The following is a 17557-nucleotide window of genomic DNA, read 5'->3' on the forward strand; positions in this document are numbered from 1 at the left end:
ATTAAGGACTACCAAAAAAACCGGCAGAGAGGAATTGAGAGAGAATTAAGAGCCTCGGACGTGAGGTCTCCAGGCTGATAGTAGACTAAGACTGATGGACATTTGTTGGGGATTGAAACCGGGAAAGGGGGGGTGGGGTTTGGGAATCCAAAGGGTGCAGAATTATAATCTTTTTTTTATTTTGTTTTGTTATTAGTATGAAAATTGGGGAATTCGTGGAAGGGAATTTGGGTCGACTTTAGAAAAAAGTTTTAAGAATGAGCACTGATGTTTAAATACTGATGTTTATAAGTTAAAATTGGTTGTTGTTTTTTAAATGAATTAAATATAAAAAGGTCAAAAATTGGGGACAAGAACTTGTTGAATTAACAATTTGAATTGGAATATAAGAAGGGGAAGTGTGGGGAAGTCAGGGAAATATGTTATTGAAAATAAGGATTGTAAACTTTATGTGTTTTAAACTTTTTTGTTTTTTCTTTTTGATTTTTTAATGTATAAAGGTGGAAAAACTCAATAAATATCTTTTTTTAAAAAAGAAAAATTATATAATTCACAATATGGAGTGGGGCTGAACTGCATCATGAACCTTATTCCAATAATGAATGAAAATGCTCCTATTTGTAAATAAATCACAGTGCTATCTTCCCTCTCTAACTCTGTTCACACTTGTAAGTTGAACTGGATACCTCACATGCCATACTCTCATGCGCCAATTACAGGCAACTCTCCATTTGTGTGGGAGTTGTGTTCTGAGGGGCACGTGTACCCTTGCCCTGTTCCACTCCCTTCCGAGGCCAAAAACAAAAATAGCGTGCGCACCAGCAGTCACACATGCCTCAAATGCACTGAAAAAGTAGCCTGTATCTAAAGAAGGCAAGCTGATCTTCTTCAACTTATGACTGATGTCCAACAATGAGGTGGTTAAGAAATGAGTCATCATTTCTAAATCATCTGGTAAAACTATACCAGTTTTATATCTTTATCATCAGGTCCAGTGGTAAATCACTACATGCTGAGTATTGTTAATGCAGAGGCACACAGAAAATCTGCCGAGAGGTATATTCTTTGAGGAGTGAAAGAAGAGATGCCTTGTTGTCCCAACTTTTTTGATGAACCTTTTGGCACAACCCCCTCGTTCTCATGCTCTGCCTGTAACTTAGCCTAAAAAACTTGTATGTTTACCCCTTCCTCCAATTCCCTACCCTTTATCTATTGATCCCCATGTATTAAATTTTAGACTGTAAGCTTCTAGGGGCAGAGACCTGTCTTCCTACAGTGTGTAAAGTGTCATGAACACTGATAGTACTATATAAATGAATAAATAATCAACTTAGTGGGAAATTTGGTACTCAGTACCCAATTCCTTGGTATAATAAATAATTCTTTTTATTTTTAAGAAGTGCTACACATTCATAACTGCCAACTGATGACTCAGTGGCAAAATTCCCATTAATTTTAATGGATCTGGATGGCACCCAATAGTAATTAGCCACTAACATGACAGAAGGAAAAAAAACAATTATATGAAAGCAGGGTGGGGAGCTGTCACTCAGGGAGGACAGAAGTGGGGATTTGGTTTTGTTCAATAGCTCTGGGGGAGGATATACATATACTTTTAAAAACAAACATATACACTACTGCAAAAGAACTGAAACTGATGGCCCCATTTCTAGAAAATAAAAGCGTATGTCTATCTCTCCTCTTTTACAGACACAAGGATATGGAATGCAACTTCCTGTTTAACAGTAAATACTGTACAATAGGCACAACCATCACTGCCAGAACCAAATGCCAAAAAATGCAGGGTATGTGTCATAAATGCATTTTGAAATGAGAACGATGGGAAATGTGAGAAGAGTATTTTCTCTCACTAATTTCCTTCCTCTGAATCTCTGTGTTTCCTTTCTGTCAAGCAGAGTCAAATCCAATATATACCATAAAGCTTCTAATATGCAGTTTGTCTATAGGTTTTAACAAGACACACTTTTCTAAATATCCACATTAAAAACTGAAAATGCTATATCATGTTAGGAGAAATTAAATGCAACACTCTCCCATCTTTTGCCATAGGTACTGTATTAACTCTGTTGACATCAATGTAGTCACCTCATCTTTAACACCAGTATAAAGTATCAGGAGAATGAAGCCCAATGTATCAGTCATTCAGTAATTAATTACACAGAGCTGTAATTACTGTTTGCCAATGGAGCCATACAGTTGTAGCCTCCCCACGATAAAAACAAACCTTCCTAGGTTTTTCTAACCACTGGGTTCTCTCTGTTGCACTTTCAGCTTCATCTCCCCCAGTCAGTCTCTGACCTCCTCGCTTGGTGTCTCTGCCAAATTCTTGGCACTGAAAGTGAGGGGGAAGAGGCCATACCATAAGCGTGTTGATAATGAGGAGATAGAAATAGCAAACCAGCTGGATTGCCCTAATAAAGTATGTCTGGGATTCAGAGACACAACAACTCACTGCTCATGGAACAGTACTGTGCTTTTAACCCTCCGAATTCTAGTCTGAGTCTTTTCCATGATCCCTAGTTCCACATATCTGGACAATATGTGCTGCAGGTATGCTGTTTTTTTTATTTATTTATTTATTTATTTATTTATTTATTTATTTATTTATTTATTTTTCAGGTATTTATTAGGTGCACTTTCTGGTAGGTGATACCCATAGCAGTTTTTTAAAAGAAAGAAAACAGCAAAACAGATTTTCATAAAACAAGTTAGCCACAGGATTACTGGGTTAGTCTGCCTTGTGACACCTTAAAAGACTTAACTAATTTATTATGATGTGAGCTTTTCTTGAATAGCCCACTTCATTCTAGTCTCCACTTCACACTAGTCTACAGAAGCTTATGCCATAATAAATTTATTAGTCTTTAAGGTGCCACAAGGCTGTTATTTATAAAACAGTAGCAGCACAATTCTATACTACTGAATACAATGTTGCTTACACATTCCTATAAATGGGCATAGGAATATTGTTAGTTTAGGATGCCTGCCTGACAGTTGTATTTTCTTCTTTTAACTATATTGCTTGAATATGTTATTGTGTACAGAGTTCTAGTTTGGAGTATTGGGTAGAATTGATTTAAGTTGTTTTTCCTCTTTGTCCTTCTTCCAATTTTCTCCTTCCACTTTTTTGCTAATTTTGAAATAAATTAAATGTCAAAAACGCACAAGGTGTTTTCCGCCTCCTCTCATTCTGCTAGAACTTGACTTCATGAAGCTCAAACAATTAGGCCTTTGTTTATTAATAATTAAAGAAATAAATTCAAACAGACATTGAAAGGCCATCTAAGGTAAACCAAAATGATTTCAAAGGCACCTTAACAATGTACACCATTGATTCTTGAGCCTAATAGTTATCACTATGATAGATCACACACATTCGACACTCACACCAAGTGGAAGACTGGTTATGTCCAACACTGAGTGGTCAGTGTGACTGGACTGGCCTATAAGCATAGATAGAACTTTAAATTACCTGTCTATATTGCCCTTTCTGATACTACCTGTTGACTTCCATCACATCACAGGATGACAATGACAGACAGGAATACAACAAATATCCATGGGCTCTACTTTCTGAAGAAAAATAGCACATTTGCAGTTACAGATAAATTTGCAAATAAAGGGTTTCTGTCCATAAATTTGCTTACGCAACATGGCTTTCCAGACACATCCTCCATGCTACAGCCCCTCAAAAGCCTCTCCTGATAACTAGGGGCAGAGGAAACTTACGAGCACAGAACAAGCAACAACCTGACACCATATACAATAGTGATGTGGCCAGCACTTAGAACACATAATGGTGAAGACCTACATTAGGATACAAAGTAACCATTTTGATATATGTATACCTGCAAAAAAAAAAATGTCTTGTTCATAAATGATCTGAACATGCACTCCTAAGTTCTTTCCAACTAATGTATTAAAACTGCTGAACACTAAAGTTCATTACATTTACATAGACCAAACCCTGGGTGCCTCATCAATGAGTCAAAACAGCATGGACTTCAGAACCTACCTGCTGAAGTACTGTCAAAACAAACCACAGTACAAAACAAAGTACTGTAGTTTGAAATTAAGGTGTTAAAAATATTTTGCTAGTGATGGCATTTACATAAATATTTTTACTTTATGCCACAGAAATTAAATGTAATAACGCCAAAACTGGTAGTAAACATCGCTTATATTTTCCAGCATTAATTTTTGGTCCATCCCAAAATAGAAATAACATACAGCACAGGAGAGTTTGAAGCCTTTTTAAAAGCTCTCAACTCATTATTCCAAAGGTAGGCAACCTGTTTAAAACCAATGGTCAGAAGGCCACATCTAATGAGCATATTTCACTTGGTTGTGATTGACATAATGTACATGTTGCCTCTATGGGCATAGTGAATGTTATTGAGCTTAGGGCCCTTCCAGACAGCAACATAATGAATCTTTTACTCATCAGTATACTAACCCTAGCCCTGATCCACTCACGACGGCATAATATCCCATTCTTATGTAATGCATGGGGGGGGGGGGAGCGCCTTGCAGTGTAAAGTAAGGGATAGGTTTTTCCAACACTTTTTCTATTTAAAAAGGGTAAAAATGCAGTCCTGAACTGGCAGTGAGAAGTGCCTGGCCTCTAAAGAAATTAAATGACTTAACATATATTCCCACTTGAGTGGTATGGTGGAAGGGCATTCATCTCCTATTAAAATTCACAAGCTGGCAAGGGCATTAGAGGAACAGTGGTGTTGCTGAAAGCAAAGCCATTGCACACACTATCCATGGCTTATTGCGAGAATCACGGTCCTACTTTCTACACATACACATCTACGGTAATGAACAGATTGCTGCATCCCAGCAACAAAATATTGCAGATTTAATGTTGTGGGGGGCGGAATCGGCAACGTATGCAGCACTTGGAGGGAAATGCTTTTATTCCTGTAATCACAGTTTTGTTGTTTGGAAAGGCTCTTATGCTATAGTGATTTCATTATAAAACTCCCTGTTATGCATAATATCCCATGGAAAAAGTATGAAGTGATTATTCCTACTTACTTACCTGGATATGACAGATTTCTTGTTTAAACCTCGGTAGGCCCCAATGACATATAAAAGAATGGGTTGGATTTCTAAAACAAAAGGGATACACAGTTGGGAAGTGCCCAGTCTGTCTGCTGCAGGGGTAGACCTACTGCTGAAGCCGCTTCTCCAATTAGCACAATCAGTCACCACTGTGACCGCCCTCCATCCCCACAGCAATAACACCAAAGGGGTATTCAAGGCAGCAAGGAGTCCCTGGCAGTGGCCCAGGCATGCCACCTGCTGATACTGGGCTTGCAAATTAGTGCAATATGGGCGGAAATTTGGGCTATGTATTTCTCTCATTAGCTGTGAGTACTGAAAGTAGCAAAGACCACTAGAGTTCTTCCCAAGGGTCCATACATATGATCAAATACCATCGACGGTAAGATAATATCATCAGTGTCATAGTCAGAGGCAGCAGCAGACACTGTGGTACAGCTAAGCCACTCACCTGACCTCCATCTGGCTGAAACAGAAGGAGTGGCATGAGGAAAATGCTCCATCCAGCAAGAGTACTGGGTTGACTCTGACTCTGCCAGAACATATGCAACATACCAACTTTGCCACCCAACACCCTTTTTGTCTTGGTATGCTGCAGTGACCCAGCCAGTCAGTGGTCAGGTGAGCAGCTCAGCCACACCATTGATGGTCAGAAGTATGTAACCAAACTAATGAATTCAATTAACAACAAAAAAAAGCTTTTAGTTTCATATGTTGTGTTAAGGGCTTTCCATGTTCATTCAAGCTCCAAAATTGCATGAACGCTGCTGCCATAAATAAAGCACTTTAAAGCATATTTCCTTCTAGTCAATTAAGCGAAAGAATGGGCAAGACAGACATTAAAGTTATCCTAGAGACAGCACAATGTCGTGCACAGAGGTAGCACCATATTGTACACTCCATATTCAGAGCATCATGGTGGCAATCATTATCCGTGCCAGTTCTATAATTACCTTTGAACATGTGCAGAGTACAATTGCTAAATGAATCATCAAAAGGTAGGTTTTCAGATCAGAAAGTATATCTTCCTCACAAGTTTCTCATCCCGAAAATGCTTACATTTGTTTACATACAGTTAAAATGAAACTCAATAGTAACCTAAAGCTTGAATCATTCCAATACAACAAACTCAAAAAGTATTAAACTCTTTTTTTCTCTCTCTCAGCTTTTCTGCTCATTCTGCACTATGAGGATATAGCAGCACACAGTACAGGTTTTTTTGTTTCAGGATTACAAAACGAACAAAAACCCTATGAAGGAGATATACAGAAGGAGTGATGAGGAAGGCTTCACCTTTATCCTGCACTGAGCAAGGTGGTTGGACTAGTTGACCTTCAAGATTCCTTCTAACATTTAACATTCTATGCAGATGGTATTGGCTGCCAGTTAGATACTTGTAACATGGAATGGTAGCTTGCGTTGCATGATAGCTCCAGTGGCACAGGTACCATGTGTATATTCCAGTGAACAGATAACATTTGCCCAGACTTTTTATATTTTCCCTTCCCCACCTATTTAATTCATTCAAAATAAACAATTTATTATTCTTTCTACCCCAAATTCAGCATGGACCATGCTCTAACTTACTTCTCCTATACTACAGTGTACCTCAGGTTAAGTACTTAATTCGTTCTGGAGGTCTTTTCTTAACCTGAAACTGCTCTTAACCTGAAGCACCACTTTAGCTAATGGGGCCTCCCACTGCCACCACCGGAGCACGATTTCTGTTCTCATCCGGAAGCAAAGTTCTTAACCCAGGGTAATATTTCTGGGTTAGCGGAGTCTGCAACCTGAAGCGTATGTAGCCTGAAGCGTATGTAACCCGAGGTACCACTGTACTAAGTTTCAAATCACTGAACCTTTTTCTAACTAGAAGTCCTAGTATCTACTACACTTCCCTAATTGCTTGTTATAACGGCGAGATGCAATTTGACTTACCCTTATTTACATAGGACAATTGCTGCCCTATAATTCATATAGTGTATACCTGCACATATACACATACATATACATTTTCATGTATTTTATCTCCTTCCAACCCCTGCCCACTCCCCATCCTTTTCTGTCCCTCACACATTTTGCCATTTTCCAGTTGACCTTCTCTGCCTGTCGTTCATTCTCACTTCACCCAACATTTAATTCCCTCACTCAGCCCTCTTTCACAACAGATTTGTACTAAGCATGTGTGTGGAACACCCTCATGAAATCCAATAGTTAACCCTGGCCACAGAAATGCTCCGGTAACAAAAACTAGAAGTGTATACCACTGTTAGAGAAAATCACAAAAATGCACTTTGACGTTCCCAAAACAAACCATTTGCAAAAAAGCACAGTACAAATGGAGAAATATTTTTTTGAAAATCCATTCCAGCAAAGTCTATGGGGACAAAACACAGCATCTGTCAACATGCCAGAATGTTTCATGAAATATTTAATTCATTCAAAATAACTCATTTCTTGTGTTTTCTACTCCTGATCCAGCATGCAGCACCCTCAAACATACTTACCCCTTCAAGTTTCAAATGTACTGAATGATGTTCTAACTCTAAATGTAGAACCAATCCCTTCCCTCCATTTTTAAATTATTAGTATTATTATTATTTATTAAATTTGCATACTGCTCTATACGTGCAGGTCTCAGGGCAATTACAACATAAAATCACAGTAAAAATACACAAAATACATAATAAAGACAAAAACAACCCAATAACCCCCCCCCCAAAAAAAACCACATTTTAAAAGGGCATTGGATGCTAATCAGCCAAAGGCCTGGTTAAAAAGGAACGTTTTTGCCTGGCACCTAAAGGTGTATAGCGAAGGGAGCCACTGCAGAATGGGGAGCCACTGAAAAAGGCCCTTTCTTGTGTTGTCACCCTCCAGACATGTTGTGGAAGAGGCACACAAAGAAGGGTCTCAGAAGATGATCTCAAGGTCTGGGTAGATTCATTTGGAAAGAGGCGGTCCTTGAGGTATTGTGATCTTGAGCCATTTAAGGTTTCATAGGTCAAAACAAGCACTTTGAATTGGGTTTCAAAACTAATTGGCAGCCAGTGCATTCAGGCCAACATCAATGTAATATGCTCATACCAACTTGCCCTGGTGAGCAACCTGGTTGTTGAATTCTGCACTAGCCGAAGTCTTCAGAGGCAGCCCTATGTATAATGCATTGCAGTAATCTAACCTAGAGGTTACTCAAGCATAGACAACAGTAGTTAGGCTATCCCTGTCTAGAAAAAGGTGCAGCTGAGCCACCAACAGAAGCTGATAGAAGGTACTCCACGTCATTGAGGCCACCTGAGCCTCAAGTGACAGCAAAGGATCCAGGAGTACCCCCAAGCCACATACCTGCTCCTTCAGAGGAAGTGTAACCCCATCAAGAGCAGGCAATCTCTCAGTCATCTGGTCTAGGGAACCACCCACTAACAGTGCCTCAGTCTTATCTGGAATGAGCTTCAGTTTGTTGGCTCTCACCCAGTCCATTATCGAGGCAAGACACCAGTCCAGCACTTCCACTGCCTCACCTGCAGATGTAAATGAGAAGTAGAGCTGAGTGTCATCGGCATATTGCTGACAATGTACTCCAAACCTCTGTATAACTCCACTCTGGATAACCCCCCCATCTTTTATTATAAATAAAGGTAAAGGGACCCCTGACCATTAGGTCCAGTCGTGACCGACTCTGGGGTTGCGGTGCTCATCTCGCTCTATGGGCCGAGGGAGCCGGCGTTTGTCCGCAGACAGCTTCCTGGTCATGTGGCCAGCATGACTAAGCCGCTTCTGGCGAACCAGAGCAGCGCACGGAAACGCCGTTTACCTTCCCGCCGGAGCGGTTCCTATTTATCACTTGCACTTTGATGTGCTTTCGAACTGCTAGGTTGGCAGGAGCTGGGACCGAGCAACGGGAGCTCACCCCGTCGCAGGGATTCGAACCGCCGACCTTCTGATCGGCAAGTCATAGGCGCTGTGGTTTAACCCACAGCGCCACCTGCAGAATTGCAATTCTGCCAATTAACCCAACAATTATAGTAACATAGCAGTCAAGATGGCAAAGAAGTAACAGCCAGTGTATTGGTTCAAATAGGAATTAATGCCACCAGAGTTATAGAACACCTGTACTATAATGCGTACAGGTGTGTAGAAAACACTACTGTATTACTAACAGACATGCAACTCTCTGTATTCTGCCCCGCTTTTGCAATAACACTGGTGCTGCATGATTGTTGTCTTGTATTCTTGTTACTTCTTGAGCTCTTCTAAAACCCAATATTTGCATTTATTCCAGATCAGGGGTGGGGAACTGCATCCAGCTGGCAGGCAAGAACTTTATCTCCTCCATCAGCCAAGTCTGACATGTGGGCCTTACCATGCTCTAGTCAATCACCTGATGTTATACTGATGTGACCTAGCTTGTGCATTCAGAATAGCACAGGCTACAAATAGAAATATTTTATTCCTTCCTTCCTTCGTTTTCTATTTTGCCCTTCCTTCCAAAGGAAGAAGCAAGCAAGAAAGCAGAGCCTTGTCATACACATGGCAATTAACAACAGTAGCAATATATTGGGACCATAGTCGGAAAACAAGGTCACATACCCCTTTTCTTGCTCTTGATCAAGGTGATCCATCAGTGTGACCAAGGCCATCTTGGTCCTAAAGCCAGATCTGAACCCAGACGGAAATGTCTCTAGATAATCCATGTAATCCAATAATGCCTCTAGCTGCCTTGCCACAATCCTCTCCACAACTTGCCCCAGGATTAATGATAGTGTATATTATAAGGCAATTACATTAAAAATAAAATATTGGAAGTAATTCGAGGCTATAGTATTCTTAATAAGATGATAATAAGGGCAATGCATTTGGTGATGGGCCAGTTTTATTTTTTAAAAAACCAACAGAAAAATCTGGATAGAAGTCTGGATTTAAAAACTGACGGCATTCTTAAAATCATTCAGAATGTAAAACATCTGATATGAAAGATGAACTGTTTCTGGTGCAGGAAGCAGCTCAGGATTCAGAACTTAGGATAACAGCATAGGATAGATAAGCTTCTTTCTGCAACATGGTGCCTATATTAGCATGACATTGAAATCTAAAACACAGAGCATATTTCCAAGACAAAACTCCATACTGCTAGTAGGAGGTTAATAAAACAGGCAACACACATGTTGAAACTACAGAGCTACCTCTGTAGAAAGCAGCATCGGTCTACTTATTTTAAAATGAAGATCCTAATCTTTGGTGAAGGACTTCTACAGATCTTTTAGCAAAAAAAAAAGTAAATAAAGTTATTTGCTATAGGCAGCCTATTTTACTGCACACTGAAAGGATGTTTTCTTAGAATTTAAACTGTATTGAATCCTTTACCATGAAAGTGTGAAAGTACTACAGTGTGGATAAAGTAGATGTCTAGATTTCTTTCTGGGCTTTAACTTATTCACTTCAGTATATCAACTGGGGCCACATACAGAGTTCTCAAAGGTTCATATATACCACTTAAAATTGATTTTTACCAATGTCTTGAAAGATGGTCCCAGCAATTAAGCACCATCACCCTCTCTCGCTTATATCTGAACCTAGGTACTCAAGGTACTCTAAAAAGGAAACTGCAGCACTTCCTACTTCTATATGTCTAAAATGGTTGTTTAAAATGTTAACCTATTTATTATCATATTTTCTCCAATTCCCTTTTGTGTTTCTTGCATAAATAAATCAGAAAGGCAACTGTGATTTCAGTGAATGGCTACATAATTTTAGTTTCTATAGGTTAGGATCTCAACCAAATAATTAGAAATGGGGGTTTCAATATTAAAATAATGGTTAAAATGGGGAATAAAATACATTTATGTTATGTTATCTGTAAGATAAAGTTTTGTTGAAAAAGGAGTTTATGTCCACCACAGACTAGGCAGAAGTCTTCAAATGCTAAAAATATTTATCCTGAAAGTTATTTCCAAGATACTGTTAAAAAGCTTCCTCACAAAAAGCAAGGTGTAACGGTTAGATCATCAAACTACAGAGACTGAAAAGCGTTTTGACATATTAAGCTTTTAAAAACAAATGTATCCAGTCAGTTAATGGCCAAATAGCATCTGAAAAACAAAGTCCTTCGTAAAACATTTTAAAATTATTTTTTACCCCAAATATTTGTGACCAACTGGTACACAAACTAAATGAACTGAAAGACTGAAATCCTAAAGATACTTATGAGGAATTCAGTCTCACTGAACTCAGTGAAGAATAATACTGAATAAACATATTTAAGAACTATCTGTAAGTAACCGATCCATTTTTTTAATCTAAATGTTAATACTTTTACAATAATGCCATTTACTTTAGTAGAATTACACTATTATGAAACAGCATAGATATTCAATGCAATATTTCCCTCTCTATTTTTGTTCCTATAACTTCTAAAAACAATCTGCCCATAGCTGACCACTACTGGATAAACAGAATTTCCTAGCTAGAAAAAGAATGTTTTACATGTCTGCCATACTGTGAATGTGTGTGCTAAATATGCTTTTCAAACTTGAGCTTCAGTGTTCTTTTTTCCTTACCAGTAACATTTTCTGTTACTGCTAATCACTCCAGCCAGAACATCCCCAACAAATACTCCCACTTAAATGAGATTTTCTACACTGCAGGGCTAATCATAAAATTACACAGTCTAGTTCATCTAAGTAGCTGATTGTTACTTTCCATTTATAAATATAGCTGATCCTGATAATTTTGGCTACATTACTTTTTCTTTTCTTTCTTTGATTCATCACTCCTGATTTTCTTCTGGGTATAATTAGATGGTTTTCAATTACCTAATAAGAGGTGTGGCACTCTAGAACAGACTGAGTTATCAAGCTATTTTTCTTACTTACATTTTTAAAAATCCGCTAAAAGAAAGACTTGTGAGAGGAAGAGAGAGGTGTGAAAACCTATTAAATGAGTTGAATAAGATGAGGAGCTAGTATATAAACAAAAGTGAAGCTACCTACAAAAATGATGTTAGTGTATTTTACTTCATATTACAACATGGAATATAGTTTATCAAATAAAAGCACATACCTTTGTCAAATATCATTTACTTTGCAAACATGTAACAGTTGCTTGTGGCCAAAAACTTTTAGTGCAGAAGTAATAACCAAATTTTACAAAGACAGACATTGAAACCTAAATGCTAAATAGATTATTCATATTGTTGACAAAGTATCTGACACAATAAATACAATCTCATATTGAAGGGTGGGGGCTTTCCTAAAATCTGCTGTGTCATATTCTTACAGACCTGAATTTCATGTTTCTGATTATGGAAGTGCACATCATTAGATAGGAGCCACATGGATAACAGTAATTGTAAGAATTTGCTTAAAACGAGCTTTTAAAAATAAATTTATTCTGTAGTTTAGACATTAAGAAAGCATTGTTTTGTGAGGTGCAACAAATCACTGAGAAGAACATACACTGTTGCCATCCAAATTAATCTACAGGCTGCTTCAGACTGCATTTAATATTATCAGCAATACAGCACCTTGAAAAAAATCATCTTACCGATATTAAGCCAACAGCATTAGCTAAAACTCAACTGTCCTTTGGAGATTTGACCCTTGAAACTCAGAGTAAAGAGATACATCATAATGGATTTCCACTGAGTATAAAACTGTCCAAAATCTAAATTCAAATCCCAGCTGTCTACATTCCAGTTCTATGACAGTTGCAGCAATTTTTTTCTAACTGTCCTGAAAATCTTTTGGGCTGAACAGCATTATGTTCTAGTTCTTCAATTTGTTGTCCTTGAATATAAATATGTCTCAGTGAGATTTATTTTCTAGTAAGTGAGTTAAGGATTGCAGCCTTAACGTTGGTATAAAAGCTGTACCTTAATAATAATAGCCAATTGTTAAGTATATTAGGTGTGTGTGTTTGGAATTTGTAAAATATAACAGTTAAACACTACTTAGAAATTATTATTTTTTTTAATGCTCGGGCCAATTACATGTGAACCTGTCAAAAGCTAAGGGTCACTCTATAATATTCTTGCAGAATATCTGGTTTGAATTTAACTTTATTATGCAAGTACAGATGCTATGATTACAATTAGGGCTGCAATACGCAGTTACCTGGAAGTAAGTCCCATTGAATTCAATGAAACTTAATTCTGAGTAGACATGCATAGTACTGTACAGTATTGTAAATTTCTCTGAACTTTTCTTTTTGATTGTTTTATTTTAGCAGACCTTGAAAAGTTAAGGCACAAGATAAAGAAAAATGTAATCCAATGCCCCACCTTGTGGGAACCCAGTATTCCTTGACACTACACAGAAAACGACCTTTACGTCCTTCAGACTTCCCTAACAGACCCCATCATCTATCGCAAAAGCCAAATCATCTGATCCTAAACTAACTGTCAACTGCTTGCGATGGTAGGGAAGCCAGACATCAATCAATCAGTTTTTATCAGAGGTGCTCTTCGTTTTTGCTGTTGTGCTCATCTTATCATCTGACCCAGTTGTAGGCCTGACTTCAGAAGCTTAAAAGAACTTGATGGCAAAATATGCATTTGTTTGTCCAAGATGTCCATTCTTCTAACAGTGCACATGCATTTTTAGAAATCTGGTTTTAAAAATTACCTCTCTGCTATATCAAAACATTTTTAATTATATTCCCTTGCAATTGTGGATTCCTTTAGCAACCAGCTTAAAGTCTTCCTAAATTTATTATTCAATGTGCTCCATATCTCTATATGGCACATAATGAAAAGTTACCTTAAATAAAATCATAAATATACAGATTTACAAAATCAAGGTTTGTGCTACATATTCTCATTATTAATTCTGACTTTTATAATTACTGTTGCAGTGCAAGAAACAGAATGCTGGCATAAGCAATAATTGTGCCCAATTTTACTACAATTAAGGCAGTAATCCTGTACTGTACATACTTACCTGGAAGTAAACCCCATGTAGCCCAGTGGGGCTTACTTCTAAATACCATGCAAATAATTGCACTCTAAGAGTCTGATGTTAAGTAAAGTAAAAGGTTGCTGGTTCAAAACCGGTTTAAGTATTTCAATTTAAAAACAACTGGGATTACTGCTTTTCTAAAGTAAAATTATGCATATTAATTTCTTTCCAATTTCCAAGTGGGACATTTTATACAAAATCAGAAGACTGAAAAAGTAAAAGCTTCAAGAATACCACCATCACTAAATTTTGGATTCATATTTTTCATATTAGAACCAATAAGCATTGTGGTACAAGCCCAGGCCCCGAAAATGTATGACCAGTTCTGGAAAACTACTGAAAATACTATTTGTAAGATGTAAGAATCTAAAAATGTTTCAGAGAAAAGATCTATTTCAGAGATGGAGGATTATAAAGTGAAAATTAAATCTGAAAAGCAAAATAAATAAAGTAAACCCAATAAAAGGTCAAATGTAGTCATATGTTTAGGAGAGGATAAACGAACATATTTTGAATTGATCCATTAACTGTAAACAACAATCTTTAAATAACCTTTCCTCTTCTATAATTAACACTTATCAGATATAAGAATGATGTTTGTTAGTTCACTGGTAATATTAAGTTTAATAAGTAAAATGAATTCCTATCCTTTTATCACATAGATACATCATATTATACAATAGGATGCAAGCACATAAACTAGACTGAGGTAGAATATTGTCACTGGAAAAAGTCTGTATATAGTAGAACTGTATTCAAACAAGTTGTTTTAAGTACCCAGCTTTTTAACTTTCTGGGTGATTCAGTGTTCATTCCCAAACTGGAACACATATGCTTACTTTCACATGAAGTTATACTCATGTATATATACATGGGGACGCGGGTGGCGCTGTGGGTAAAAGCCTCAGCACCTAGGGCTTGCCAATCGAAAGGTCGGCGGTTCGAATCCCCGTGGCGGGGTGCGCTCCCGTTGCTCGGTCCCAGCGCCTGCCAACCTAGCAGTTCGAAAGCACCCCCAGGCGCAAGTAGATAAATAGGGACCGCTTACTGGCGGGAAGGTAAACGGCGTTTCCGTGTGCTGCGCTGGCTCGCCAGATGCAGCTTTGTCACGCTGGCCACGTGGCCCGGAAGTGTCTCCGGACAGCCCTGGCCCCTGGCCTGTTAAGTGAGATGGGCGCACAACCCCAGAGTCTGTCAAGACTGGCCCATACGGGCAGGGGTACCTTTACCTTTACCTTTTATATATACATGAGTCAAAGACACAAAAGGTGCATACCGAATGTATCAAATCCAATAAAGGAAAGCATCTAAGTATTACTGTTAACAAGAAACCACTAAATAGTAAATTTCAAATGATATTAGTACAACAAAATTTAGTTAGGATAAAATGATATAAGGAAATGATATGAGGAAAAACTTCAAATGTCGAATAAGAATAAAACCTTTTAACTGTTCTATCTCCTCTTCTGTATTTCCAATACAAATACCAACTCAAAACAACCTGTGACACAACTTATTATCAGTTAATCATAGCCTCCAAAAGCTTAAAACACAGACGTCTGGCTGAAAAAACATAATTACTATTACTCATCAATGCAATTGTTCCACATAACATGCAGGAAGAATTTCGGATGGGAAACCCAAACCGCTTTCTGCTATACACCTGTACTATTCTGAATAACCCATAACTAATCTTATTCACCATGTAAACATAATAATCAATGTAACATTTCTTTGTGTTAAAATAAGAAACCACATTGGATGCAAGATAAAAAGTCCCAATATAGAGTCTGTGGTTACTGAACAATGCAAATGAAGTAAAAAACAACAACTATTCAGTGATATTTTGAAACACAGGAGTCAATTAAATACATACTTTTCATTTTCCTACCAAGCTCTAAATAACTTGGGCCTAGAATGGCTAGTGGATGGCTCTTTCCCTATATGCAATCTTAGATGCAATCAAGTTTCAATGACAAGGACAAATAGAAGGTCTCTACCAGTAACTTCTTCACTGTGATTGAATGTCCTTCTGACGGTTTGCTAAAGCTTGAGCCCAAGCTTCTTCCTAATGCAATACAAGACTCAGGTTAAGAGTTTTTATATTGTATATATTCTTAAGTTTTTGTTTCCTAATACAGTGATTACTTTCTGAGACCCTTAAAAATGGATTGAGAGAGACACTCATCTGAGTAATCAGAAATATTCAAGCACACTGCAAAGTAACAGAATATTAAGACAATTCTAACCTTGAAGAAATATATCTTTTCCTTTCCTATTCCTCAACATACCAATGTTGTAACGGCTGCAAGACTGGAGGGTTCACCACTAGAACAGAAGACTGAAAATATTTTACTGGATGCCCCCCCAATCAATTTTATATATCACTTCTTGAATTTGTTCAAACATGTGTAGGTAGAACTGAACGTTGCAAACTGTATGTTTACTTCTAAACAGATTAAATTCAGTACGGGGGGAGGGGAATTAAATTGGTGACAGCCATCCACAGCTGTTACCAACTCATGATGGCAATACCTTTTCAAGGCATTAGATAAAACTAAGAAATCAATGAAAAGATGTCAATACCAAGAACTGAGTCATTTGCCACTTATAAGCACCATGCATACTTCCATCGGTGTTATATTTTATATATATCCATTAGTCCCAAAATGGGTGGTTTTGTGGATGAGAAGCTATTACAAGTAACAACACTACTTATACCTTCTACCTGAATAATGTTTTTAACAAGGCTATTGCAGAAGGAAACACACAAGGAAGGATAAATGAGTGTGGGAATTCTACATGCACTTCTAAACAAGACTACACATATTAGGACTGGCTGATGTTCAGAGCTTCCTAAAGATTGAGCTGTACGTCTCAACAAAGTGATGTGTTTGTATGTCAATATTTCAACAAAGTGCTGTTTATATGAACACCAATGCCCTGGAGAGATTTTCAACAGAGCTGTACATCAATATTTTATTAAGGTGAATAGCAACAAAGTGGAATTCATATTTCGTTTTTACAGGCTCATGAAATACTTTTATCAGTTCAGCAATCTCCAAGGGTACATCTAACTGATTAGGCTATATTATTCAGATTGCCTCTAGTTTCTGTTTGCTTGTCATTATTCCACAAGTATCAGGACAACTGATTTGTCGTCTTCCCGTTTTTTTTCATTTTTAATGAATTCTACCTGGCAGTGCCTAACAAAACACCTTCCTGCTCCACCCAACACTGTCACCTCTATACATCAGCATGCCTCAAAACCAAATGCAGACTTTCAAGATAAAATAATACTGCTCTATAAAAACAACGGAATTAGCACACTTTCATTCTAGACATGTTTGTCAAATGCACATATTACTGTGCCTGAAATAATCCAAATGACACAATTCTCTCTCCTTCCCTCTTTGCGTCATCTCAGAAAGACAATCTGACAGTAATAGCATGACACCCTCTTGGACATACCTCTGGGCATTAATATTTAAATCTTTCCTATCCCTTGTGAT

The 17557-nt window shown here is 37.7% G+C and overlaps 1 protein-coding gene and 1 long non-coding RNA gene across 5 annotated transcripts in view; one reads left to right on the top strand and one right to left on the bottom strand.

Annotated features, from left to right (window-relative positions):
• The window catches only part of ZFPM2 (zinc finger protein, FOG family member 2), a 325302-nt gene that overhangs the window by 300836 nt on the left and 6909 nt on the right, over positions 1-17557 (bottom strand). The window contains exon 1 of one of the 4 annotated variants that reach the window (XM_053395458.1): positions 12634-12742. The exons of 2 other annotated variants lie outside the window; for them this stretch is intronic. The gene's annotated coding sequence lies outside the window, so the exon portion shown is untranslated. Of the gene's footprint in view, positions 1-12633; positions 12743-17557 lie in introns of those variants that run through there. One more of the 4 variants, XM_053395459.1, reaches the window with a different exon arrangement.
• LOC128417154 (uncharacterized) lies at positions 12796-13639 on the top strand. Its single transcript, XR_008331385.1, has 2 exons — positions 12796-12913; positions 13315-13639. It is a non-coding gene; the product is annotated as an uncharacterized LOC128417154 (long non-coding RNA).

This window comes from Podarcis raffonei, chromosome 7, assembly GCF_027172205.1.
Source record: "Podarcis raffonei isolate rPodRaf1 chromosome 7, rPodRaf1.pri, whole genome shotgun sequence".
NCBI lineage: Eukaryota > Metazoa > Chordata > Lepidosauria > Squamata > Lacertidae > Podarcis > Podarcis raffonei.